This window comes from Myotis daubentonii, chromosome 8 (genome assembly GCF_963259705.1).
Source record: "Myotis daubentonii chromosome 8, mMyoDau2.1, whole genome shotgun sequence".
Taxonomy (NCBI): domain Eukaryota; kingdom Metazoa; phylum Chordata; class Mammalia; order Chiroptera; family Vespertilionidae; genus Myotis; species Myotis daubentonii.
This window is the reverse complement of record NC_081847.1, coordinates 62,892,391-62,918,084: the sequence shown is the minus strand read 5'-3', so window position 1 is coordinate 62,918,084 and position 25,694 is coordinate 62,892,391. Positions and strand designations below refer to the sequence as shown.

The 25,694-nt window shown below is 43.4% G+C and overlaps 1 pseudogene; it reads right to left on the bottom strand.

The window, feature by feature from the left end:
- Positions 1–24,926: 24,926 nt before the first annotated feature.
- On the bottom strand, positions 24,927–25,338 carry LOC132239036 (large ribosomal subunit protein eL42-like; annotated as a pseudogene).
- Positions 25,339–25,694: the final 356 nt, after the last annotated feature.

Genomic DNA, 25,694 nt, shown 5'->3' with positions numbered 1-25,694 from the left:
ACTTTTGGGAACCTGTGGTTATTGAGGAGCTGGCTCTGAAACTCCTGTATCTATTATTGTCCGTGAAGACATGGATGCTGGGTTCCTTTTCGGAAACCCAGAAATTCTGGGTTTCTAATAGAAATTCTAAGGCGGGGAGCGTGATTAGAATGGCACATTTCATGCAGCCAGAAGCAAACAGCTGGCAGAGATACTGTTTTTGACTCGGGCGTGTGGAGGAGAGCCACCTGTGGGCCGCGGCACCGATGCGAGGGCACAGGCGGCTGCCAGGATCAGACGCTGGTGTCATCACTCTGGGCTTCGACCCAACTGACCAGCTGGTCCCCCCGCCTTGGGAATTTGGGCTGCCGCTCAGCCAGCTGGACAGGTGCTTCGGCCAGGCTGCCCTCCCTGACCGTGGCGGCCGCCAGACCCCCAGTCACGGAAGCAGCGGTGTGTGCCCCATCTGACCTGAAGGGCAGCTCCTCAACGCTGCTGCCAATTTCCTGCTTCTCCCTGTCTTCCATGTTCATTTATGATCCCAAATATTCAAGTTTCCCTTTCTTACTCCCAGGGCAGCTATTCAACCAGCGCATACCTGATGGCAGTAGTGATCGCTAAAATACAAGCCCTGAGTGCCTGTTCACTGCCAGGCGCCTCTCCAGGGGCTCCTGAACCTGCCAGAGTCCAAGGGTGAATGCTAAGCCTGGCACGGCAGGGACTCGAGGACGGCAGGACCATCTGCCTCCGCCCCACCTGCTTGTTCCATGTTGAGAACTTAACCTCTGCCCTGACCTAGTATTTCTTTCTTTTCCTTTCCCCCACTGACCCTTAATTTCCTACCTACACAACCCAAATTCTGCTTTTGGCCAGTCCCCTTTTCCCATGGTCCCCCAAACAATGTGGGGCAGGACTCCTTTCTCTCAGAACCTGTGGTTACTCTTCTCCCTCCCACACTGACCGAAGGCCGCCTTCCCTGCCTCGTCCTGGGCAGTCAGTAGTCAGTGCTCACCTTCCCCAGGAGGAATCTGATCGAGGATGTGCGGGCAGCCTACCTCAGGCAGAGGACGGTGGAGACAGCCTGTCACTCACACTGCAGCCAGACTCCCAAGGTTTGGGGGAATTGTTTGCTTTGCTGCCTCTGCTCAGCCTGCTCAAGGATGGAGCACCCACACTAACCTCCATGCTCCCTTCCTCGGCTGCTAATCAGTTTACCAGAAAGAAAATGTAAATTGAGACTGTTTTCAGATGTGTTTGCTTTCAGACAGCCGCAGGTTTCTCTTCAAATATCTATGCACATCACTAACTAAAGGTCCCAAGTTATTCTGACCTCAGGGGTCCTTAGATCCATCTTTGGAAAATAGAAACTCTGCCGCATCCATTTACGGCTAGGGTTCAGGATCTGAAGAAAGGGCTGCGCACAAATGAAAACACTAGACAGGAAATATGAATTTAGAGGCATGGGGGGCCAGGCAGAAACTTTCCTCTAGTGGAGAAGCTCTCTGAAACCGGGTCCTCTCTGCTTTTATTCACTTGAATACACATTTGCCCTTTAGTAATGCACACAGGCATATCAAAGGTAAAGTTGATAAACAGTAAAAGGATTATCAGGTTAGGGAATTGCTTTCAGCCATTGAGCCCACAGCAGGGCAATATTATGCTGATTTTCAGCCCTGCTGAATAGCAAAGTCCATTGACCTTCCAATGGGTCTTTTTGCATTAATTTAGCTTCTGGCAAAACTCAAAACTTAAAATCTTTTGGTAATCATGAACATGCCTTACCTGAGGGGTACTCCCACCTGTAAGGTTCTGTCTGTGCATAGATCAAACAGCAGAGAACAGTGTCCCTAATGGTATTTGAGTGTCTGGCTTCGAGAAGGAGGACATTTAATTTACAGGGATTGGGGCAGGAGAGACAAAAATGGCATGAAGAAGACAGAAGAAAATGCTGGCTGAGGATGGAGATATCACTTTGGCTGGGGGAGTCAAGGAATGTGTGATGAAAGGAAAGCCCTAGGCCTGGGGAAGCAGTGGGCCAACTAGATTTAAATCCCGGCTTAGCCAAGGTGAGCTGTGTCACCTCACTCTGCCTCAGTACCTTTGACTATAAATTGAAAGAAATCAATACTGCCTACCTCATAGAATTGTCATGAGAATGCATGAGACATGCCCATGAAGCCTCTGGTACATGGTAAATGTGGAATCACAGAAGCCATTGTTGTACAGCTTTCATGGAGGAGACACCATTTGACTTGGCCCTACAGCCAAGGTGGGATATGAAAATATGCACATGGGTGTTCATGGTAGAGTTAAGGACTCAGAAATGAACAAGGCCTGGTTCTTACCAGCAAAAAGCATCTCAAAACCTGAGAAAACCCAGTTTTGGGGGTTGAGAAGACTTAAGTGATGCCCATAGCTTAAGCCAGTGGTTCTCAACCTTCTGGCCCTTTAAATAGAGTTCCTCATGTTGTGACCCAACCATAAAATTATTTTCGTTGCTACTTCATAACTGTAATGTTGCTACTGTTATGAATCATAACGTAAATATCCGATATGCAGGATGGTCTTAGGCGACCCCTGTGAAAGGGTCGTTCGACCGCCAAAGGGGTCGAAACCCACAGGTTGAGAACCGCTGGCTTAAGTGATACCAAGTTTTTATGTTTCTCTTTAAATGCAATAGCCTTGGAAACAACGGCTAAAGAAGGCTCCTAATGAAAAAGCAAGCAAGCAAGCAAACAAACAAAAAGCAAAGCACACAGGCGTACATTGTGGAAAGGTCTGTCAATGACATTTGTGGAGAGATTTGCTCAGAGAGGGACATTTCTCCCCAAGATGGCTAGGTGGCGATAGAAGCATGCAAAAGTAGTGAGACTATTCCTGTGGGTGTAGTTGGTGCAACGGACAAGCTGGTCCTGGGTTTTGCTCAGCTCACCTGTAGCATGCACTTCCCACCCCACCCCACATGGCCATCCTCTCCTCCCTTCCTGCCTTCCTCTCTTCAAATATTTCCTGAAGGACTGATATGTCTCAGGCCTGCAAAGCACTAAGGAACAGAAACATGTGGAACACTCCATAGAAATATCAAGTCTTAAACATACAGCATTGATCTGTTCGGATGTCTCATTTGAGAAATGCATGTCTGTTCAGAAGAGGTCTCATTTGAACTCTGAAAACTCATCCCTATCTAAACACTGTTCAGAGTTTCAGAAGAAACTCTATTTGAGGAAGAAAACAACTCAACAGCCAAGCATGGAAAGAGTATAGCTTTGCCACCAAACAGTTCTGGGGTCAGTTTCTAGCTGCAGCACGAACAACTGCATGACCTCAGGCAAGCTATTTAATGTTTCTGAGCCTTGGGTTCTACAGCTGTAAAAGGATATAAATAATTGTATGTTTGTAGTATGTGGCATTTAGTATGTGTTCCACAGATGTTCGCTCCTTACACTCTGCTCTCCAGTGTAGGAAAAGAACTGCATCATGCTACTGAGGAAGGAGGGAAGTGTCTGAGCCACGGTGCTGCCCCATACTCCACATGCTTGCTGGGGCCTATGGCTGGTGGATAAAAGGCCCTGTCTATACAGCTCTATGCACAGGAAATGTCAATTAACTCAAATGCCCCCAAACAATTGAAACTTTAGGGGAGAAAATCAAGATAGTCTGAAATATGTTTATGACTCAGTGAGAAGTATTCAATACAACAGTCATTTCCTTTTTAAAAAATGTTTTTATTGATTTTAGAGAGAGAGGAAGGGAGAGGGATAGAGAGATAGACAAATTGATGAGAGAGAAACATTGATCGGCTGCCTCCTGCACACCTTCCACTGGGGATTGAGCCTGCAACCCGGGCATGTGCCCTGATCAGGAATCAATCTGGTGATTGATTTTAGTCACATAATCAATCACTGAGCCACATTGCCCTGGCCAACAGTCATTTCTTGAACGCTCAATCCAAGTGGTGCGCAAGGGCCAGGGAAGAGAAGAATGATGACAAGCTGAAACAGGTAACTGGCTACACACAGAAGCTTCCTGAGCAATGGTGTGACACCTGGGCAGACTGTAAGAGGAGAAGAAGAGAAAGATAAAAGAGGCAATAGAGTACAGCTGTCTGCTCCCTTGTTTCATGTGGTCTTATTTATAGTTTATATCAGCTGGTTTCTGGGTAACTGGATTGATGGCTTAGCCTAGAGTTGATTGACATATGAGCTGAGAAGTACTCCTGGGAGGATCTTGAATTTGATTTAATTGCAGCGATGTCACTATATGAAAAGCATTTTATGAACTGCAGGCGCCTCAGATGACCTCAGTCAGAGGCTTATTTTGGGGATGTGAAGTTTGCAGTTAGAACGGAGGTGGGCTGTGTAAGAAGGGGCTTGGGCTCAGGACTCTAACACTTGACTGCAAGCCCAATTTCCCTCCTTATTGCCCATGGAACTTTAGAGAAGCACCTTATGACTTTTAAGACTGGTCCTGTGACATATTAGGATGACCCTCAGATTTCTAGTCCCTGGTGTGCATTTCCTGGATAACCCCTCTCCTGAGTGTAGTGAGACCTGTGAACATGGTGGCACCTCACACCTGTGATTCTCTTACATTGCGTGGTAAAGGTAAGGGGATTTTGCAGAAGTAATCAAGGTACTAAATCAGTTGATTTTGAGTTAATAAAAGGGAGATTATCTTGGGTGGGCCTGGCCTCATCAGATAAGCTTTTGGAAAGAGGGTCTAAAGGTCAGAGACAGAAGTCAGGAAGTTAGGAGGATGGCCTTGAAGAAGCAATCTGCCATGTTGTGGAGACCACATGCCAGAGCACAGCTCTGGGTGACGGCCAGCAAAAATGTAGGGACCTTAGTGTGACAACCACAGGGGACTTTGGCTATCATTTCAGGAGCTGGCCATCTTGGGGTTGGGGGCACCAGCAGTGGGCTTGGAAGAAGACTTGGATGACACCCTGACTGCAGCCTTGTGAGGCCCTAAGCAGGGGACCTGGATAAGCCATGCTGGCTCCTGGCCCATGGAAATATATTGATTTAAGCTGCTAAGTTTGTGGTAGTTTGTTACATAGCAGTTGAAAACTAACTCAGAACTTGTATTACCTACTTTACAGGGTGGTTATGAGGATTAGAAAAAAGATATGTAAAGCACCTGGCATGTAGGAGACTACTAATGAAAGGCAGATTTTAGTCACATAATCCATAAGTATCCTATTCTTTTTTTAGGGAAAATAAATCTCTCTTTTGTGAATGGATCTTATAAAATAAGAATTGTTGAGAGGATTGAATAAAACAATGTGTGTAACATGCTGTAGTGCACAGTCCGGCATACAGTAAACAGTACGTGATGGCAATGATGAAGATGATAATGATAATGGTGACTCACAATGGTGATTATTTTTATCCTGGCATATTTCTCAATAGGACATAGATCTGCCCCCTCCCATCCCCAAACCACTTTTACTTGCTTCACAAGTAACTTCTTTTTTTCAGAAGTACCAGAGACCTTTCCCTGAATCATATACTGAGTAGTCATGAAACTTAGATATAATCTGGTCCAACTGCTTCAGTTTACAAATAAAAACAAAAGAGAAAACAGCAAAAAACATGAACCTGAAGTAGGCTTGCTCAATGCCATGAAGAAAATTAATAGCAGAATCAGGAATAAAATTCAGGCATCTTGATGCCAAGGCCATTTCCACAGAACCATATATTAATCTCTCTTCAGGAATTTACCCTCGATGTAAGACTCAGGGCCATCTCAGTTCACAAAGTATCAGTGTGCCCTTGTAAAACTCACCCTGCACATACTGTATGCCATGAACATTCATTTTCAGCTGTCTCCCCTAAAGAATGTAGTATGGATCTTTTAAAAAAAATATATTTTATTGATTTTTTACAGAGAGGAAGGGAGAGGGATAGAGAGTTAGAAACATCGATGAGAGAGAAACATCGATCAGCTGCTTCCTGCACAACCCCTATTGGGGATGTGCCCGCAACCAAGGTACATGCCCTTGACCAGAATTGAACCTGGGACCCTTGAGTCTGCAGGCTGATGCTCTATCCACTGAGCCAAACCAGTTAGGGCATGTAGTACGGATCTTAATTCATTAAATTAATATTTACTGGGACCTACTTTGTGCTACATTTGGAATCAGGTTAACCTGCAGCCCTGCTCATTCTAAAATTATACCCCACGTCTACCGTAAGCCTATTTGCTGTAACAACCCTGTAAACAGATGCAGCTTGTGACTCTCATTTTACAGGTGAGGCAGCCAAGACATAAAGAGGTTCAGGGGTGTGGATCAAACAACTAGTAAGTGATGGAGTTGGGATTTGTATAGAGCTGGCTGGCAACTACTTTAAATGTCTTTTCACTTTTAATTAGACTGCTTCCCTGAAACTTGTTTGGAATAATAATAATAATAATAATAATAATAATAATAATAATAATTAGGATGAGTCAAGAATCCCTCTCTCCAGCCTCATCACTGGTAGCTCTGCAGGATCTGGGCTGATATGTCCTTCATCCTCAGGGCCTACAGCACGGAAGCTCCCAGCACTAAAGGTGAGTGAGCGAGGAAACAAATTTTCTCTTCAGGAAAGTGGTCTTGTTGCAGGGCCTCCTAGGGGCTGCTCACCTTTTATTTTTTGTTAATCCTCACCCGAGGATATTTTTCCATTGATTTTTAGAGGGAGTGGAAGAGAGAGGGAAAGACAGAGAGAAACATCAATGTGAGAGAAACACAGCCATTGATTGCCTCCAGCATGAGCCCCGACCAGGGCCCAGGCTGGGGAGGAGCCTGCAACCAAGATACGTGCCCGTGACCAGAATCGAACCCGGGACCCTTTGGTCGGCAGGCTGATGCTCTATCCACTGAGCCAAACCGGCAAGAGCAGGGGCTGTTCACTTAAAAAAAAATATATAGTTGACACTAGTACATATGCCCTCCATTTTCCCATCCTTTGCCACCCTCTACCCAGCCCCTGCCCTGCCTCAGACACAGCACTGCACAGCGGGGAACCTGCCTCTGATGACTCCTCCTATCCAAGACGCAGCCTGCTGGAGCCTCTGACTCTGTGAACAGACTGAAGAGGTCAAAAGGGCAACCAGGAGAAAGCCGCTGGAAGTCCCGCCCAAACCCATGTGCACCCCCCTGCTGAGCATTCTTAAAACCATTACTTTGTACTCCGTTTCTGATAAATTGCTTGCCTGCATTTTGTTTAGCTCCTTTTCTGGAGGTTCCTCCTGTTCTTTCATTTGGGGCCTGATTCTTTGTTTCTCCCATTTTGCTGTTTCTCTGTGTTTGTTTCTATGTATGGAATAGAATTGCTATGATCCCAGTCTTGTTGGGGTGGCCTTCAGTGCGTGTTTTGTGGGACCCAGTGGTGTAGTCTCACTGATCTTCAGAACCGAGTACTCTGGGAATGTCCCTTGTGTGGATTATGTGTAACTGGGTCTTGATTGCTGTTGTCCCATTTGTGGGTGGGCTTGGCCCTCAGGCTGGCTGACTGTGAGGGTCAACCCAACCAGTCATACCAACTGCTATTGCTTTGTGCTGACAGAACAAAACAAAACAAAAAAACAAGACCAAACTGAAAACAAAACAAAAACCAAACAAACCAACAACAACAAATAAGAAATGAAAAAGAGACAACAAAAGAATAAGAAAAGACAAGAGAACAAAAGAATTAGGGAAGAAAAAAAGAAAAAAGAGAATATGAAATAAAAGAAGGAAAAGAGAAGAAAATAAGAATAAAAAAAGAAATAATTATTATTTTAAAAGGTAATAATAATGAATAAAAAATACAGAGTAGGAAAGGAAACACTGGAAAAAAGACTAAAGAAAAGAAAAAGAAAAGAAAGTAGAATAAGAAAAGGAAAGAGAGGAAATAAAGATGTAGGGAAGAAAAAAGAGAACAGAACAGTCTCAGCCTACTCATAGGGATACTATCAGCAAGGAATGCCTGGGCACTTGCCTGGGCCCATCCTACATGTGGCAGCCCCCACAGACATTTGGACCAGCCCTTGTGGTTTCTATGAATGCAAGATGCACAAGGGACTTTGAAAAAACAAGGTTATTACTCATGGGTCCTGGAGGGTACCTGGCATGCCTGGTGCCACACAGCCAGGTCACAGGTAGAGAGAGGGAGGGAGTGCAAACCTGCGGTTCTGCTTTTAGAGGAGCTGAAGAGGAGTGCCTAGGTTCACTCTTTACTGGTGAATTTAAAGCATAAGAGCAGGAATTAAAGTGTGGGAAAGGAAAAGCAGGGTCACCCAAGTGCTCCGTTATCGAGGTCACCCAGGGTTTTCTGAGAGGGAAACTGCCTGGGTGGGGTGGCCTGAATTTTTATCTGGTCGTGTAGTGGGCAATATATTTATTAGAGATGGATGTTTTTGACGTGGATGCCTCAGTAATCAAAATCGGAATGTCAGACACTTACATTACACACCCCAAAGCTAACTGTCAGGTACTTCTGTTACACAGCGCACACCTCCTTTCATCATGGCTGTGGCCCTACGAGGCAGGAATTAGTTCCATACTATGGAAAAGGAAGTGTGGGCTGGTGAGGTTCAGTAATGTTCTCCAAAAAAATCCCGGGATTGGAAATTGCAGCTGCCCCACCCTGTACTTCTAATCCTCTTTTAATTATTCGTTTCTCTGTAGCATTGATCGCTTTCTCCTTACTTTTGTACCTTTCTTATTTACAGGGTATAGTCAACTCTAGAGGGACATAGTAGCACACATGACAAATATGAGTTCAAACCCCTGCTCTACCTCCCTCTACTAGCCGTGTGAATGTAAGTAAGTTACTTCCCCTGTCTGTGCCTTACTTTTTTCATCTGTAAAATGGGGATAATAATGTCTTTGGCATGTAGGATTGTTTGAGGGTCAAAAGAGATGTATATAAAGTGCTCAACACAGAGCCTAGCACTTAAAAAACCTTTATTAAATGTCAGTTGTCATTGTGTTGTATAATAAAGCATTTGTCTTGTGTTTGTCTCAGGTTCCTGAGACAGAGCTTCTAAATACTTGGAATTTTCTGGATTATAGAAGAATCTTTGGTGGACCCTTGGACCATACCATCATTTGTGAAAGGCCTCGGCCAGTGTGGCTTTTGGATTCAAAGGCTTGGAGAAGGAGCTGATGCACAAATTGACACACAAGGCAAGAAATAATGTTTTTGAAATTATGGGGGAAAGCCAGGGGAAGACTTGACTGTAGTAGTCAAGTTCCACTCAGTTTCCTTTACCATCTGCTTTTAGTTACTAGAATACACAATTGCCTTTTAGGAATGCAAACAGACATATCAATGGTAATGTTTAGTAAACAGTAAGATGGTCAGGTTTTGGGGGAGTTTGCTTTAGGCCATTGAGTCAGCAGTAGGTAATAAAATGCAAATATTCACCCTGTGAATATCAAAGGGGTCCCGGTCAGCCTTCTGCCAGACTCCTCCCATTTATATTAATTACTGTTGATCTTGGTTTCCAGCAATCATTTATGGTAACGAGGTGACTCAGGATGGGAGCCTGATCTCCCCACCTCTGGGGAGGGGCTAGAGATTGAGTTCACTCACTGGCTAATGATTCAATCATGCATATGTAAAGAAACCCCAACAAAATTTCTGGACACCTGAACCTGCCATTCAGGTGGTCATACATTGATGTGCCAGGAGGGTGATACATCTTGATTCCACAAGAAGAGGGCATGGGAGATCCGCATTCAGAACCCTACCAGACCTCATGTTACGGGTCTATTCATTTGGTCATCCCTGATTTGTATGTTTTATAATAAAACTGTAATAGTAAGTATAGCATTTTTCTGAGTTCTGAGAATCATTCTAGTGCATTATCAAACATGAGAGAGCATGGAAACCCAAATTTGTAGCCAGTTGGTCATATGTGCATGTAGCCTAGGGATCCCTCACTGAGGTGAGGGCAGTCCTGATGGACACTGTGCCCTTCACTTGCAGCCACTGTGGAAAACAGTGTGGAGTTTCCTCAAAAAAGTAAAAATAGAACTGCCATTTGACCCAGCAATCCCACTTCTGGGAATATATCCTAAGAATCCCAAAACACCAATCAGAAAGAGTAGATGCACCCCTATGCTCATAGCAGCACTAGTTACAATAGCCAAGATCTGGAAACAACGGAAATGCCCGTCAGTAGATGAGTGGATAAGGAAGCTTTGAGCTCTACCAGGTTTGACTTAAAGAGAGAGCATTGGCCTGCGGACTGAAGGATCCCAGGTTCGATTTTGGTCAAGGGCACATACCTCCGTTGCAGGCTTCTCCCCGGCCCAGGCCCTGGTTGGGGCGTGTGCAGGAGGCAACCAATTGATATGTTTTTCTCACGTTGATATTTCTCTCTGTCTTTCTCTCTCTCTTCCACTCTCTCTAAAAATCAATGGAAAAATATCCTTGGGTGAGGATAAAAAAAAAAAAAAGAAGCTTTAATACATTTACACATGGAATACAACACGATGTAAAAAGGAAGGAACTCTTACCCTTTGCGATTGCATGGATGGACCCAGAGGTTGTAATGCTAAGCGAAATAAGCCAGTCAGAGAAAGATAAATACCACATGGTCTTACTAATATGTGGAATTTAATAAACAAAATAAATTGATGAAATAAATAGAACCAGAGACATGGATACATGGAACAGACTGACAGAGGTCAGAGAGGAGGGAGGAGGGGGAACTGAATAAAAGATGAAGCGAGTCCGTATGTAGCCCATGGACACAGGCAACAGAGTGGTGAAGGCCAGGGGAAGGGTGGCAAGGGCTGTCCAAAGTGGGCAAAGGGGGGGGGGATGGAGGAGATCTGTACTAGTGTCAACAATAAAATAAAATAAAAAAAGAACTAAAGAAGCACCTCCCAGAGGGCCAGACTCTGAGTCATGGGTGATGGAAAAATAGGCCACGTTCAGTCAGAAACTCAAATCCCACAGCATCAAGTCTTTGGTCTTCTTTGGACTATGAAAGAGTTTCTTCCTGTACATTTCCAGGAATGGAGGTGAGAGGAGGGGCCAAGAGGGGGTAAGGAGCAACAGATTTAGCACCCTATCCCAGTTTAATTCTCCAGTTTGTTATACATATTCTGAGGACACATCTATTTTTCCCCCTGGGATTAAAATAACAACAACAACTACAATCAGTTCTGATACTCCTGTAAGTGGCTTATTGAAAATTGACCCTGTTTTGAACAATCCTTATTTTTCCTAGACATTTGAGGCCCTTGTAATCTCTCATCTCAAAAGCAGATTCTTTTCCTAATAACAATCTTCACCTCCTGGTTCCCTCCCAAAGTAGCTGTGCATACTTTCCAGTTAAGGCTCCTGCCCTTCCCGTCCTGTCTGGGCTGGTGTGAGGTGACATTGCAAGCCTGGCTGCCACCCCACAGTGGGTGTCCTTTCCCCCCATTCATTCTTTTCTCAGATCTGCTCTCCTTAGCTTTTTTTGTTGTTGTTGTTAACCCTCACCCTAGGATATTTTTCCATTGATTTTTTAGAGAGAGTGGAAGAGAGAGGGAAAGACAGAGAGAAATATTGATTGGTTGCCTCCTGCATGTGCCCCGACCAGGGCCCTGGCTGGGGAGGAGCCTGCAACCGAGGTACATGCTCTTGACCAGAATCAAACCTGAGACCCTTTGGTCCATAGGTCGATGCTCTATCCACTGAGCCAAAATGGCTAGGGCTCTCCTTAGCTTTTTAAAGTCTTCTGCTGTTTCTGCCAAGGCTTCTGTCTTTCCTCTAAATTCTGTCCTAAGTCATAGAACTTCTCTGAAGTATCTTATGGAGATTTTTGCATCAGAGTGATCCCATGATCTGTAGCAACTGAATGGTTGTTTCTCTTCTGGATTTGTCTGGGAGAACAAAGAACAGCTTCTGAGCCTATGTAGAAGGAGAAGAAATCACTGGTGGTGTTTACTTCTGCAGTTCTCTAATAAAAATGAGGTTTTCCTTAAAGACAATGATGTTATTAAAAACTGACAAAATGTGCATTCTAAAGCCAGCCTGAGACTCCTGGCAGTTTATTTAGTCGCTAGGGGCTGGTGTCTGGTGGGAAGACAACGAGCAAAGGTGGTCAGACACGGGATGTCCGATCTCTAGCCCTGGGTACAGAGGCCTCTGTTCTGTGGAGAAGGATGTTCCCAATCTTTAGGTGCATATGAACTTGGCTGCTGTGACCTGAGCCTGCTTAGTCTCCACTGAACAACCCATTTGGACCTGTTTGACAACAGCACTTTGTGGCAAAAAAACAAAAAACAAAAAACAGCAACAAAAAAACCCAGAGCAATGACCAGTTTTAAAGGAGGCTTTACAATTCTCTCCTCAAACAATCAATGCCACCCTTCAGAAGCGCACCGTGCTGGAGCGAAGCCTTTCTTCCTATCCTGTAGGCAGCCTTTCCCTTTTTAACTAAGTGAGACTCACTGAACGCACCTTTGAGTGAGTGAAGTCGCTTCCCCTCGTCTGGCAAGCAATCAATGTAGCTTTGTTTTCCAATGCTGGCCCCCTTGTACAGTTTAAAAGCTGCCTCTGCTATTGAATGAGACGTGTAACCTTAGGTAACCTTACTGGACCACACTCTTCTCAAAGAGGATAATAATAGTACTATCCTCAGGGAATAATTTGAGGATTAAAAAGATAATCCACATAAGCGCTTGACACAGTGCCTGGCACAGAGTAAGCATTTTATAACTGTTAGGGGACGAAAAATGAAATGGCCATTAAATAGACAGAAATCCCTAAGTGGCTGTGTGAATTCCACACCTGGTTAGCTCTGGAATTAGCAAGTACATGATGCTTAGTTATCCATACTGTGTCATTTGATTCTCACAGCACCTTTCAGGAAATTCAGAGTGGGCACTGTTACCGTCATCTCACAGATGAGGAAATGCAGGTGGTGAGAACTTAAGGAAGCCTCTGGCCAGTGTTTGCCCATGAGCCACCATGGGACTTCACTTTCACACTCTACATTGGACACTAGAGTCTGAAAAACTGAAGAACAAAAATGTGTGTCTGAGCATCACAGGGCTGACCCAGCAGGTGTGGGTTGTTCAAACCTTGCCTGTTTCAAAGAAAGGTCTAGCCTTTGACTGGTTCCTGGGAGCTAACTCAAAGCCCAGGGAATATCCTGCCCAATCAGAGTGTTTTTATTTACTGGGGGCACTGGGCCCACCAGAGTCTATCTATAGTGTGAGTTATGGTGGGGCCCAGGCCATGCCGTAGCATTTTAGAGAAACTGGAATCTGAGTAGCTAAAGTTGGTCAGGAGGGCACCCCATGCCTACATGACTGACCCCAATAAAATCCCTGACACCAAGGTTCACGTGAGCGTTCCTAACTGACCTCACCCACACCAAGGACAGAGGCAACAACAGGCCTTCTTGATCTCCCCCAGTTTACATCCACCTTCCCTTTTCAGACTGTCTGCCTTAGGGACTTCGGGCTCCAGCATCAGACGTGAAGACAACAGCCTTACAGAATTTGTCCTTTTGTGACTAGCTTATTTCACTTAGCATGATTACCTCGCGGTTCATCCACGTTGTAGTATGTGTCAGAATGTTCTTTTCTAATTTTAATTTTTAAATATATGTTTATTGATTTCAGAGAGGAAAGGAGAGGGAGAGAGACATAGAAACATCAATGAGGAGAGAGAATCATTGATCAGCTGCCTCCTGCATGCCCCACACTAGGTACTGAGCCCACAACCCAGGCATGTGCCTTGATAGGGAATCGAACTGTGACCTCCTGGTTCATAGATTGATGCTCAACCACTGAGCCATGCTGGCTGGGCAGAATTTTCTTCTTTTTAGAGGCTGAATAACATTTTATTGTATAGCTAGACCACAGTTTGTTTATCCATTCATCCTTCATTGGGCACTTGGGTTGTTTCTACCTTTTGGCTATGGTAAATAATCCTGCTATGAACATCTGTTTGAGTCCCTGTTTTCAATTCTTTTAGGTGTATTCCTGGACATGAATATGTTGGATCATATGATAATACTACATTTAATTTTTGAGAGACTGCCAAACTGTTTTCCTGGCTTCTAATGTTTTCTAATCTCCTAATTTTTTAAAGTCTACCATCTCAGAGTCTGGACCAACAAGATTTTTCACAGGGGTTGTTATGTTACCATTAGATTGGGCTTTAGTCTGTAAACCAGGAAGAGGGCTCTCACCAGACACGGAGTCTGCCGGCACTCTGATCTTGATCTTCCCAGTCTCTAAGAAATAAATGTCTATTATTTTTAAAAAGTGGCTTTGAGGCCCCTGCCCATTTAGAGAGCGGGACAGTAAGTCCCACTTTAGAAGAAGACTGGGGTTCATGTCACGGTTTCATCACACCCCAGATGGTGATCCTGGGTAAGTTATTAACCACCTTGCCTGGTGTTTTCCTAACCTGTAAAGTGAGCATACCGCATTACTTCCTAGGAATCACTGAGGGAATGAAAACAGATAAAAATACACAGAAAGCATTTTGTGTAGTGACTGGTGGAATAAAATCTCCACCATCCCTTTAGTCCTTTGCATTTCATGTCCACGCCTTCTCCACCTAGAAGTCCTTTCCCTCCTTCCTCTGCACCCCACAAAATCTGTCCTCTGCTGCACTCTTGTCTAGAATCCCCATCTCCATTCTTTCCAGGCCTCTCTCTTTGCAGATGCCATTTGGAAAGGAGCTCCTAACACACTCACGCCCAGGGGTTCATAGTCCGTAATTTAATGCATTGGGCTCCCTGGGGCTTTTGGATTTTAAGAGGGTTCAGGCTGTCAACCTAAGGATGAATTCTTAATGGCAGTGCTTCACACACTTGGGACAGAACTCTGGATGGCAATGATTGCAGTTGACCTTCACTATGGACTTCAGATCTCACTGTGGGCCCCACTGTCCTCTTCTGGGCTGAGGATAATGCTGAAGTAGACAGAACGATCAGCCAGAAAAACTGAACTTGACCAGTCAGTTGTCGGAACTGAGAGGCCGCACACATTCCTGACCAAACGGCTCAGAAGCAAAGTGATATTTTCATGCTTGAAATGTTCATATAACAAACTCCCTGGAATATGCTAATTAATGTAAGCAGATCAGAAACCTCTCAGCTAAAGAGCAGTTGATAGCACTAAGTAACCCAGTGAGATCACGTTCTGAAATGGATACTCTACTAAGGTGACTCGATACGCTGCCCTTTTGGCTGTAATTTTCTGGGGTGGAAATAAACCTCATCATCATATTGTTTGCTGGTATAGGAAAGCAAAGTGAGTTAGTTTTAACAAGAAAATTGAGGTAAAGGCTCTAGAATGAATTTTTGTATTGCTTCCTAGTGTGAGAAGTTGTCTGATAGATGTAGTTTGTGTACTAAAAATATTGGAATTTCTGAGGCATTTTAATGGATTATAGAGACAAGTAAAATATTAGAAACTGGGATGGTTTCCGAAACACTGGAACATATGGTACCCATCCTGTGGCGTTCACTGCCAATATGGGAACCAAAAACAACTGAAATTTTTGGTGGGTGAATTTGGAGACACTGCCAAAAAGTGGACTCTTCCTGTACCTACCCATACTGCCTGCAATCTCTGACCAAATGCTGTCCACAGATGAAAAACAAGGTCTCACAGGAGGGTGCTTGCTAAGTGGATGACACCATGCAATGGGGCTGGGTTTGCCTCACTGAGCATGCCAGACTTGACAAGGCACATATGGTGTGATCCTTGCAAATGTCAACTCCTCATTTCAAAACCTAAAAATGAAATAAAGTGAATTTTAAACATTTGTGCACTGATCAATTGAGAATATGGTTCTAAGGATGGGAGTATGAAACCATGGAGCTGTTTTTTAAAAAAATATATTTTATTGATTTTTTAAAGAGAGGAAGGGAGAGGGATAGAGAGTTAGAAACATCAATGAGAGAGAAATATCAATCAGCTGCCTCCTGCATAACCCCCTACTGGGGATGCGCCCTCAACCAAGGTACATGCCCTTGACCAGAATCGAACCTGGGACCCTTCAGTTCACAGGCTGATGCTCTGTCCACTGAGCCAAACCGGTCAGGGCCCATGGAGCTTTTTCAGTGTATCTTACATATTCCCCTGATACTCTGCCTTGTTCTAATTTACAGTGTAGCAGTGGGACTGAAGGGCATCATGCCCTTCAGCTCTCACACAAGTGAGACTACAGGTTGAGTAGCCTTCCTCAAGTGGCTTTTAACCCTTAGATCCTATCTTACTGATAAGACTGGCATCACACAACAACCAAAGTTTGGACAAGAAAATCTCATCAGGAGCATTAGTCAGTATAAAATATACAGCCTCTTTGCCTTTAGTTTTACCTTTAAGTGACCATTGGCTATGTTAGTCAGGATAGGCTAGGGCAGTGGTCCGTAAACAGTGGCCTGCGAGCCACATGTGGCTCTTTGGCCCCTTGAGTGTGGCTCTTCCACAATATACCACGTGCGGGTGCGCACGTACAGTGCGATTGAAACTTCTTGGCCCATGCGCAGAAGTCAGTTTTTGGAAAGGAGATAGATGAAACAAGTATACAAGACGAGTGTGGATGGGAGAGTTGGAAGGGGCCGACCTCAACGAACGTACCTCAATCAGATTGAGGACGTTTTTAGCAAAGGCCACCTTAGGAGTACCCTAATTAAGTTAATAACAATGTCCCTACCTATATAGTTTAAGTTTAAAAAATTTGGCTCTCAAAAGAAATTTCAATCATTGTACTATTGATATTTGGCTCTGTAGGCTAATAAGTTTGCCGACCACTGGGCTAGGGTATGCTGCAGAACAAAATCCTTCAACAAAGGAATATTTCTTATTCATGGTATATGTGCAGCACAGGTCAGCAGGTGTGGAGGAGTAACCTATTCCACACAGTCACTCAGGAACTCAGGCTACCAGAGGATTTGCCATCGATAAGGTGGCTGGTGGCCTCGTCAAGGGAAGATCCTGCATAGAGAATGAACATCTATGGTTCAGACCAGAAGTAACACATGTCACTTCTGCTTATAGTCCATTGGCTAGGACTAGTCATACCACCCTATCTTTTAAGTACATGGAAGAGAGGAGACTTGGAAGTGAGCACTAGTAATGACTATCAGATTTTATAATTTCACCTATTCATTCACTCATGCATTCATCTAATGAGCCTGTACTAAATGCAATTCTAGGACCTGTGGGGGGATATAGGCACATATAAAATACATTCACCTTCAAAATCAGGTGATGTCATATCTCAGGCTAGGAAAGGTGAGGTTTGACCATCCATATTCAAACAATTATATCATTTGGAATATCTCTTCCCTAGAAGATGGAGAATGATTGCCCAGAAGAAGAGTAGATCATATATTGCCTGACTATGCAGGAATTACAAGTGACCCCTACCATCAAGGTCTTAGCAGTGCCCTCTAACGCTATCTGCAGGATCTCTACTACTGGGCCTTGAAAACCAAAATTGGGTGGAAGGAGGTAGTTTTCAGAGAAATGTTAGAAGAAGATGTGAAAAGCAAGAATACGTGGTTGATGATTTATAGCAAGCTCGGAGGCAGGACTGGATCTGCCCATCAGAGTGGCTTCTCTTAACACTGTCCCAAGAATTTCTTTTGATTTAAGTTATCATGCCAGCAATTCAATGACTTTGGGATTCAACTTGGTTATTGAACAACTTCTTTCAAAAATCTACATACTGCCCAGAGGATTCTTAAACTTATAGTTATTGAGTATAATTCAATTCAATGAGATATTTTTCCTTTCTAATACCTAGCTGAAGTTGGGGAGGTGGGTTTGATTGAGTACCATGGATAGCAGGATTCGCTGGGGTGAAGGGCTCAGAGCACCGCTAGTAAACGGGGGGTGTTGGGGAAAAAACATATTAATCCAGGGAAAGGGGTGGCTGTTCAGGTCCTATGCAGGGCTGACTGTACTGGGACAGTGGGGAGGTGAAAGGATAGTTCACTGAGTCCCTCCCCGTTCAGTGCCAGGCACAATGCTAGGAGCTTCACATACATTCTGCTCATTTTATCCTTAGGCTAGCGGCCCATGGGTTAGTTGCTCTTATGTCCATTTTACAGGAGAGCAACTGAGGTTAAAAGGTGGTAAGGAATTTGTCCAAAGGGCTAGCAAGAGTCAGAGTAGGAATTGAAGGCCCCATGCTTTTTCTGTGATTCCACTTCCCTATAGGTCACGGACCTCTCCCTCATTCCTGCAGTGGTAGCCTCCTGGTGTCCAGAGAGGACTCAGGAAAGGCCTGAAAGAACCATTGTTCTCTGACCTTGTAGTCAAATAGTCCTTGATGAAGGCAAAAGGCACACTAAGTAATTAAGTAAGTAAGCTCCAAGTAAGTGTAAGTAAGCTCCAAGTTGCTTACTTACAAATGCATTTGGGGGAAAAATCTAACTGATCATGGCAACCTGCTCATGTAATTAACCTCCTTAAAGATAGCCAAGTTGTCTTAAGGTTATTTTATTAAAAATTTTTTTTTTAATTATTTCAGAGAGGAAGGGATTGAGAGAGAGAGAGTAAGAGAGAGAGAGAAACATCAATGATGAGAGAGAATCATTGACTGACTGTTCTCTGCATACTCCCTACTGGGGATCCAGCCCACAACCTGGTCATGTGCCCTGACCACGAATTGAACCCTGACCTCATGATTCATAGGTTGATGCTCAACCACTGAGCCACACCAACCGGCAAGGTTATTTTAATAGACAGTTCTGTGATGTGTATCTGTAAAAATGTCGCTCTTAAAAAAAATGTTGCTCTTAATTCTCAACTAATTTCTTGGGATGAAAAATTTGGAATCTGACTCAGTGAGTATTCCAACCCTCACTTTCCTGCATTTGACAAATACCATATACTTTTCTATGGTAGAGTTACTTGGTTCACATCTTCCCCAAGTTATCTTTGAAATGAACTGGGAGTGGGTTATGATTTCTGAAATGAAATGTCTTCATCCAAGGCTCTGAAATAACACAGAGTATTAGAATGAGTAGGATCATTTTTTCTTGTTAGTTTCTAGGTAAAACACCTGTGTTCACCTGGGTTCCTTCTCGAACTGGATCTGCCACTAGTTAGCAAAGAATTGATGGGGCTATCATTTAACCTGGCTGTGTGTCAGGCAGTCTGAATCTCAGCCTGAAAAATGAGTGTGATGAACTGCAAGATTTAAAGTTTTTCCAGCACTCTGGAATTCTAGGCTCTGGGAAGAGTGGGATTGCTGAGAAAACCAGTTCAGGATCAATATATGGTTTGGGGTCTTTTAAATGAGAAGATGCAGCATTCTGGCCAACTTCCTGCTGCCTGGGTGGACACCTGGCATGTTATCTTCCTTTTGGCACCTGTTCTGGGGTGTGATCACATATTCTAGACAGAATAATTTCTCAGAGCAGCAGAAAGGCTGCCCTTGATTCTCCAGGGACTTGGAGGGTAACAAAAACAGGTGCAGAAAAACAAATAAGCCATTTAATGTTGTCATGGCCTGTTCTTTGGGAGAACTTAACCATCATTATGTAGCCTATGAAGCATCCTTTGGAGGGCAAGGGAATCACAAGAAGGTGACCTGCTAGCAACTGCCTGTTTAAAGAAAAAGCTCAACAAAGACTCCTTTCACAAAGGTCCACAGATTTTGGGTTTAAAATAATGATGAGTTTGTTGTTGCTGACCTTTCTATACCTATAGTTCAGTGCTGTTCCCTTGAGACCTTGGAAACCTTCCTGCCAAAGACAAAACTTAGCTACATAAAATTCACTGGTTTTCCATGATTCTCTTGGGTGAATTCAGGCTGTTTTGAGATACCCAAATTATTGCTTGCTCAAGTCAATTCAATAATTAAAAAAAAACCCATAGGGGTGCATATCTCCTTAATAATGAGGGGTTTCGTGTTTTCTTGCTCTGGTGGGAGGTTGTGCCCTGAGGAGTCTGGAAAAAGGGGATTTTGAAGACCTCGATTTAGCAGGCTTCATATTTAATGGACAAAATTTCTGATCCATATGTCATATGTGAAAATTAACACCCTGTTAATTTTAAAATGCTTTGAACCAAGATATGCTTATAATTGAATTAACAGGTTGTTTTTTTGTTGTTTATTCGCTGTTATTTTTAACAAATTTTAGTGAGTAGTCCATATGTTGGAAAAGATACTATAGTAAATTTCACTGATATAAATATTACATAGCTACAACTGTAGTCTACATATTTAAATCCAAGAGTCACCGTTTGTAAACAATGTTCAAGTGATTAGCACATGATCACATGGCATCTGGCATGACTTTCTGCAGCAGTTTTAACGCTGGCCCGCAGATGTTCCTACAGGCACTAAGCGACTACCCAGTGCATTTGTTTACTCCAGGGGGCTGGTGAATGCACGCATTTACTAGACCTATTCAGTATAAATTTAAAATCACAGTAATACGTATAACTTTTCTGTGAAATTAAACTTTTTGTACATACTTAAATTTAATTACACAAATGTGTTTACATAAGTAAAAATAGGTAAACTAATTTGTCAATATTTTAACATCTCATTCGGAAACTTTATTATGGAACAGACTTTAGACTTTAAAGGATACCCCCTCGCCCGAATTAGTTCGTTATATCAAGGTTGTACTGTACTCTGACATTCCAAAGGCATGTTATGTTAGATGCAAAAATGACAACAGACAGGTTTACTTAAGGTAAGGATCGACATTTGTCACAGAGGATAGCAGCCTAGGATATGACTACTTGCCATGACTTGCTTTTAGTTAGGACGTTTTAATTTTAGATCATCCTATGTAGTTACTTTAGGTTTCTGAGTTTGTAAGCCCTCCATGCAGGCCTCCCCTTAGCTTACCAGATTTAGTATGTGGCCTTTTTTATGTCCACACCTTTGAATCAATACCATATACTATAGGCAAAACCCTCTGTTAGGAGATGTGGGGACAGAGAAGCCTTTGAAGCGAAATCTCAACCCTCAAAGAACCAAAGAGAGAGAAACCCAAATACCTAAGAATATGTGTATGAGTGAAAGACCACATTAGCTTATTAATGGTTACAAGAAAGTCCATGGGAATCCAGTGGGGGAGGGGAGGCGCTGGACGTGAAGGAGGGGCCTCTCAGTGGGCAGAGATAGAGCAGGCTGAACACATGCAGGTGGTATTTGGGGTGTTGGAGGCAAGAGGAGCCGTCATCCTCCCTAAGAACATGGAAACAGTTTTTAAGGTATGTTCACATGACCCTTGTTGAAAATCATGATTAAAAAGATGTGACGAGAAAGAGTAAGACAGCAGGAGAATGAGACAAGGAGAGAAAGAGGTCTTATGCGTGATGTGCTTTTATGTTAATTATTCCAAACCAACTGACGTGCGGGGGCCGCCCCCTTCCCTACGGTCACCTCACCTCAGGTTGGTTCTAAATATTATCCCCGAAGGAGCCTCTGAGGCAGAGGGGACGGCCTTGGAGTGGTGAGAAAGATCAACGAAGCCCTGGGGCAGAAAGATGCCAAGAATGTGCAGACACTATTGACTAGTTCTATTTGGTTGGAGTCTTGGGATTGCAGAAGACAATAGAAAGTAGGCCTGGAAGGAGAAATAGGCATCTGGTTTTAGAAAACCTGAAATTTCAGCCTAAGGACTTTGGACTTTTATCAGTGGACAAAGCAAAGTTTTGATTTAAGGGAATAATATAATCAAAATACCAGTAGTGCTTTAAGAATAGGAACGCCCTGAATATATTTAAGAGTCTATTTACAGATTAACTACTTGGCAGAAAATTCTGGCTAAGCAGGGAGGAGGTACTACTAGGACCCTTATTGATCAACTGCTCACTTGGCATTGATCACCTACTCCTTTGAACTATAATTACTCCCCCATGTGTGCCCAGGGCTATGGCCAGATAACTAGATTACAAACTTACTAGTCAGTGAATAAATAGTGCATAGTAACTGCTCAGGACATCCTCCTTATCAGAAATGGTAATGAAACAGGATATTATAATGGAAACAAAGGGGGAAAGGACCAGTTTTGAGAACCCTTGATTTGGACTCAACTTTAAGGGAGTATCTATTAAGCTGGAAGAATTTGTGCAGAACTGCATGGATTTGTGCATAATTTGTACTTGAGACAGTATGTGTGGAAAGTTATATCTGCTTCTTTTAATATACACTAAATTATTATTATATTTCTAAGCCGATAAAATACATTTAAAAATTTGATCATGAATAAACACCACCACCACAACAAATACATAAATCTTCTGCTAGGTCATAAGTCAATGTAAATTTTCTCTGTTTGCCAGAGTAATTACAGTGATACTCAAATGACCAACTTGGACAATAAAGACTTGTTATGGGGCCAAAGTCTGCATCCATTAAAACAGACATTCCTATCCAATTTTTATCTTTCCTCTGAGTGCCCAAATAGCTCAGGTTGTACTAGATGTAGTTCTTCATATCTCTGGCACACACATTACCTATTTGGCAAGTATTTTGAAACCTGGGAATGCCAGCCAAAAGTTAGCCATTAACTAACCAAGATAAACCATATTCAGTTGAAGAAATGCAGACAAAGTATGTAACATTTAAGTAAAATAAAGAGGTTCAGGTCATCAAGGAACTCTTACAGGAGTAAGAAATTTAATATCAGTTGTTATTTCCTCCCTCAGGTGAGGCAACTCTTTCCTGAACCTCAGATGTGAAGTACATTCCCTGATTCGTTTCTAAATGTTTCTTACATTTTCTCTGTTGAGAAAAGATGTGGGTTGGCACTAACTCAGGTCAGACACTTCATAGGTGAGCAAAGTAAAAGAAAAAAAAAACAGGTCAGTGTCATAGTAAGAAATGTCTAATGTGTTAAATGTATCCTATATTACTATTATGTATATCTATTTTGTGTTGACAGGTGTCTTGCCAAAGAAACCACCGGAAACACTCGTTGGCCAAGCAAAGCTAAGTGTGTTAGACCTGCAGCTGGCCAGCACAGCACTGCATTGTCAGTCTTAGTAGCTGTCTCAAAACAAAGAAGTTAGAAAGGGTATTTGGAGGGTGTGACAGCCTCGACTGAATGATTTTAAGGTGTGTCCCGAAAGGCAAGGAGTAGGATGAGATTGGGCAAAGTTTAAGAACTCATAGCTCTGAATCTTTTCCATACTGAAAGCCTTTGCAAATACACATACCTAGAGCCAGGAGAAGTGTGTGTGTGTGGGGGGGGACACAGCTCCTCAGGGCAACAGATGCCTTACAGGGGAGGGGCCTCTGCAGCACCTGCTGGCTCAGCGTGAGTACTAGACCTCACTAGGGAGGGTAGCCCCCTTTTGGGCCTAGAGGGTGCAGAGGGCACTGTAGAACCACCCTCCTCAGGGCTGTCCACCTAGATGTCGCTTTCCCACATTTCGAGATCCCAGGTTTTCCCCACCCGGGCCCTGGCCTGTGCAGGGCAGACCTGCCGTGGCTGAGCCTTGAAAGTTCTCTGGAGCTCATGGGCTCTAACAATGCGGTCTTCAGTCTGCGTCTGGGCTGTGTCTGTCCTTTCTCTGTCAGAGATAAAGGCCCCTTTGTGAACTATCACAGAGACCCTATGTTAACAGGCTCGTTATTCTTCTGGGCATCAAATCATCTTAGCAGCATCCAGCCCACACTACCATTTTTTGTAGGCATTTTTGACCTGTATTTTTAAAATGCCTGCATCATACCACAGTATTTCCCATCCACCAGAACATTGTCCAGGTAGCTACTGGTGAAATTTTTAGCAACTGAGCTACTACATTACACCAGGGACTCTCTTGGACTGTTGACCAAGTTTATCACCTGCCGGGAGGCGGTTGGGCCAGTCCCACATCCCCATCTTACTGTCTGTTTTCTCAAACCGTTCCTGTCCCTGCTTGCATTATTCTGGGTCCTGCAAGAAGCAGATGCCATGACAAGGTTAATTGTGCAGGAAACTTATTAGGGGAAAGGCCTGTGAGTGGTAATGGGGAGGGAGCTGGGAGAGAAAGAGCCACCAGACTGCAATACAGGTGTGAGCACAAGTGGAGGAAGGATGGAGGGAGGGAAGTGTGGATGGAAGCTTCCAGACTATTTTGAAGTTCTCAGGGGAATTCAGCAAGGCTGGTGCCATATCCTGAGCTAGAATTGCCCATTAGATTCACTTCATGTCCCGCTGGGCTCAGTCTGTCAGTTATGGGCAGACAGCAGATCTGGAAAACTAAGGCCTGGGTGCAAACTCAGCAGTGGATTTCACAGATGAGCATCTGGGTCCCTCACTCAGTCACACTCTGGGCAGCTGGAGGTGTGAGAGATGCTCCCCATAGCATGCGCGTGCGTGTGTACACACACACACACACACACACACACACACACACACACACACACAACACAGTCTCACAGTGGACAGAGGGATATGTACAAGAGTTTTTCTTTTGATTTTTTGCTATCATTTAAACATCAATTTTATCTGAGTAAAAAGCATAAGGTTTAAGTTTTTACAATGTACTCTACAATTGCTAAATTGGAATTTAAATCTGATTAAATGCCCTAGTTTCAAATTTAATTTTGGGGGAAAATGTGCATGTGCTTAATTTAAAATATTAAAATTTTCTTAGCTTAATGATCAAAGGACTCTACAACCTATCCCAAACTACAGTGCTAGGTTTCTCACTGCATTTCCCACTGAAATCTACATGATCTTTCTTGGGATCCCTGCCACATCATTCACTTTTTTGACTCTTTACCTTTGCTTTGAGTTCATTTTCCTTTCATTCCCCATAAAGCAACATCCTGCTAACTATTCAAAATCCACGTGAAATATTACTCTTTTGCTTTCCTGTTCCTGATTTGGAGTGAGTCGCTTCTTACTAGGGCTGTAAGATCCCCTAGTAAGAGCGAGTGGCCACTCGTGCCTGGCATTGTGGTGGCCACTCTCATTTCTCGGTGCTATCCTCACATCAACCTGGCAAAGCAAATGCTATTATCCTTATGTTTACATAGTTTGTTTGTTTGTTTGTTTATTTATTTATTTATTTATTTTGAAGTGAACATACCATGATTTTATTGTCATGTAATCAAACAAAATATGAAGCTTAGAACTGGATCACTTGACCCTTTCTCTTCTTATCTCCTCCCAATTCAAAATGCTTGCATCTCTTAGTAGCCAGCATTCTCTTAGATCTGCAGTTAGGCTCAACGCATTCAAGCCTCAGCACAATCTTCTTTGTAGTTTTAGCCTTTTTTCAGAAAATCGGCTTAGTCTGCCCACCATAGCCACTCTGCTTCCTGTCATAACGCTGCTTTCCCTGTGCATACAGAGAATCCTGGCCCTTCTTGTACTGTGTTACTTTGTGGGGTTGATGCTTGCCACACTTCTTACAGAAAGTTTGGCGGTTTTAGGAATGTTCACCATGTCTGTGAGAGATATCTGCAGGGAAAGGAAGATAATAGGCCGGAAACGGAAGTATATAGGAGGTTCCTTCTATTTATTTTTTATGATGTGTATCCAATTAGTGGTTTAAAACAACATGCATTTACTATATTGTTTCTGTGGGGAAGCCTGGGTCCCAGGTGCCAGAAGGAAGCTGGTGCCGGCAGCCAGGGGAAGGAAGGCCTACTCTCGCACGAATTTAGTGCATCAGGCCTCTACTATATAAAATATTATAAAATAAAAATATTAATTATAAAATTAAAATATCATATATATTTCCTCTGCTCTGAAAGTGTTACACACCAGAGCCCCTTGGCCCCACCACACACTGGGATCAT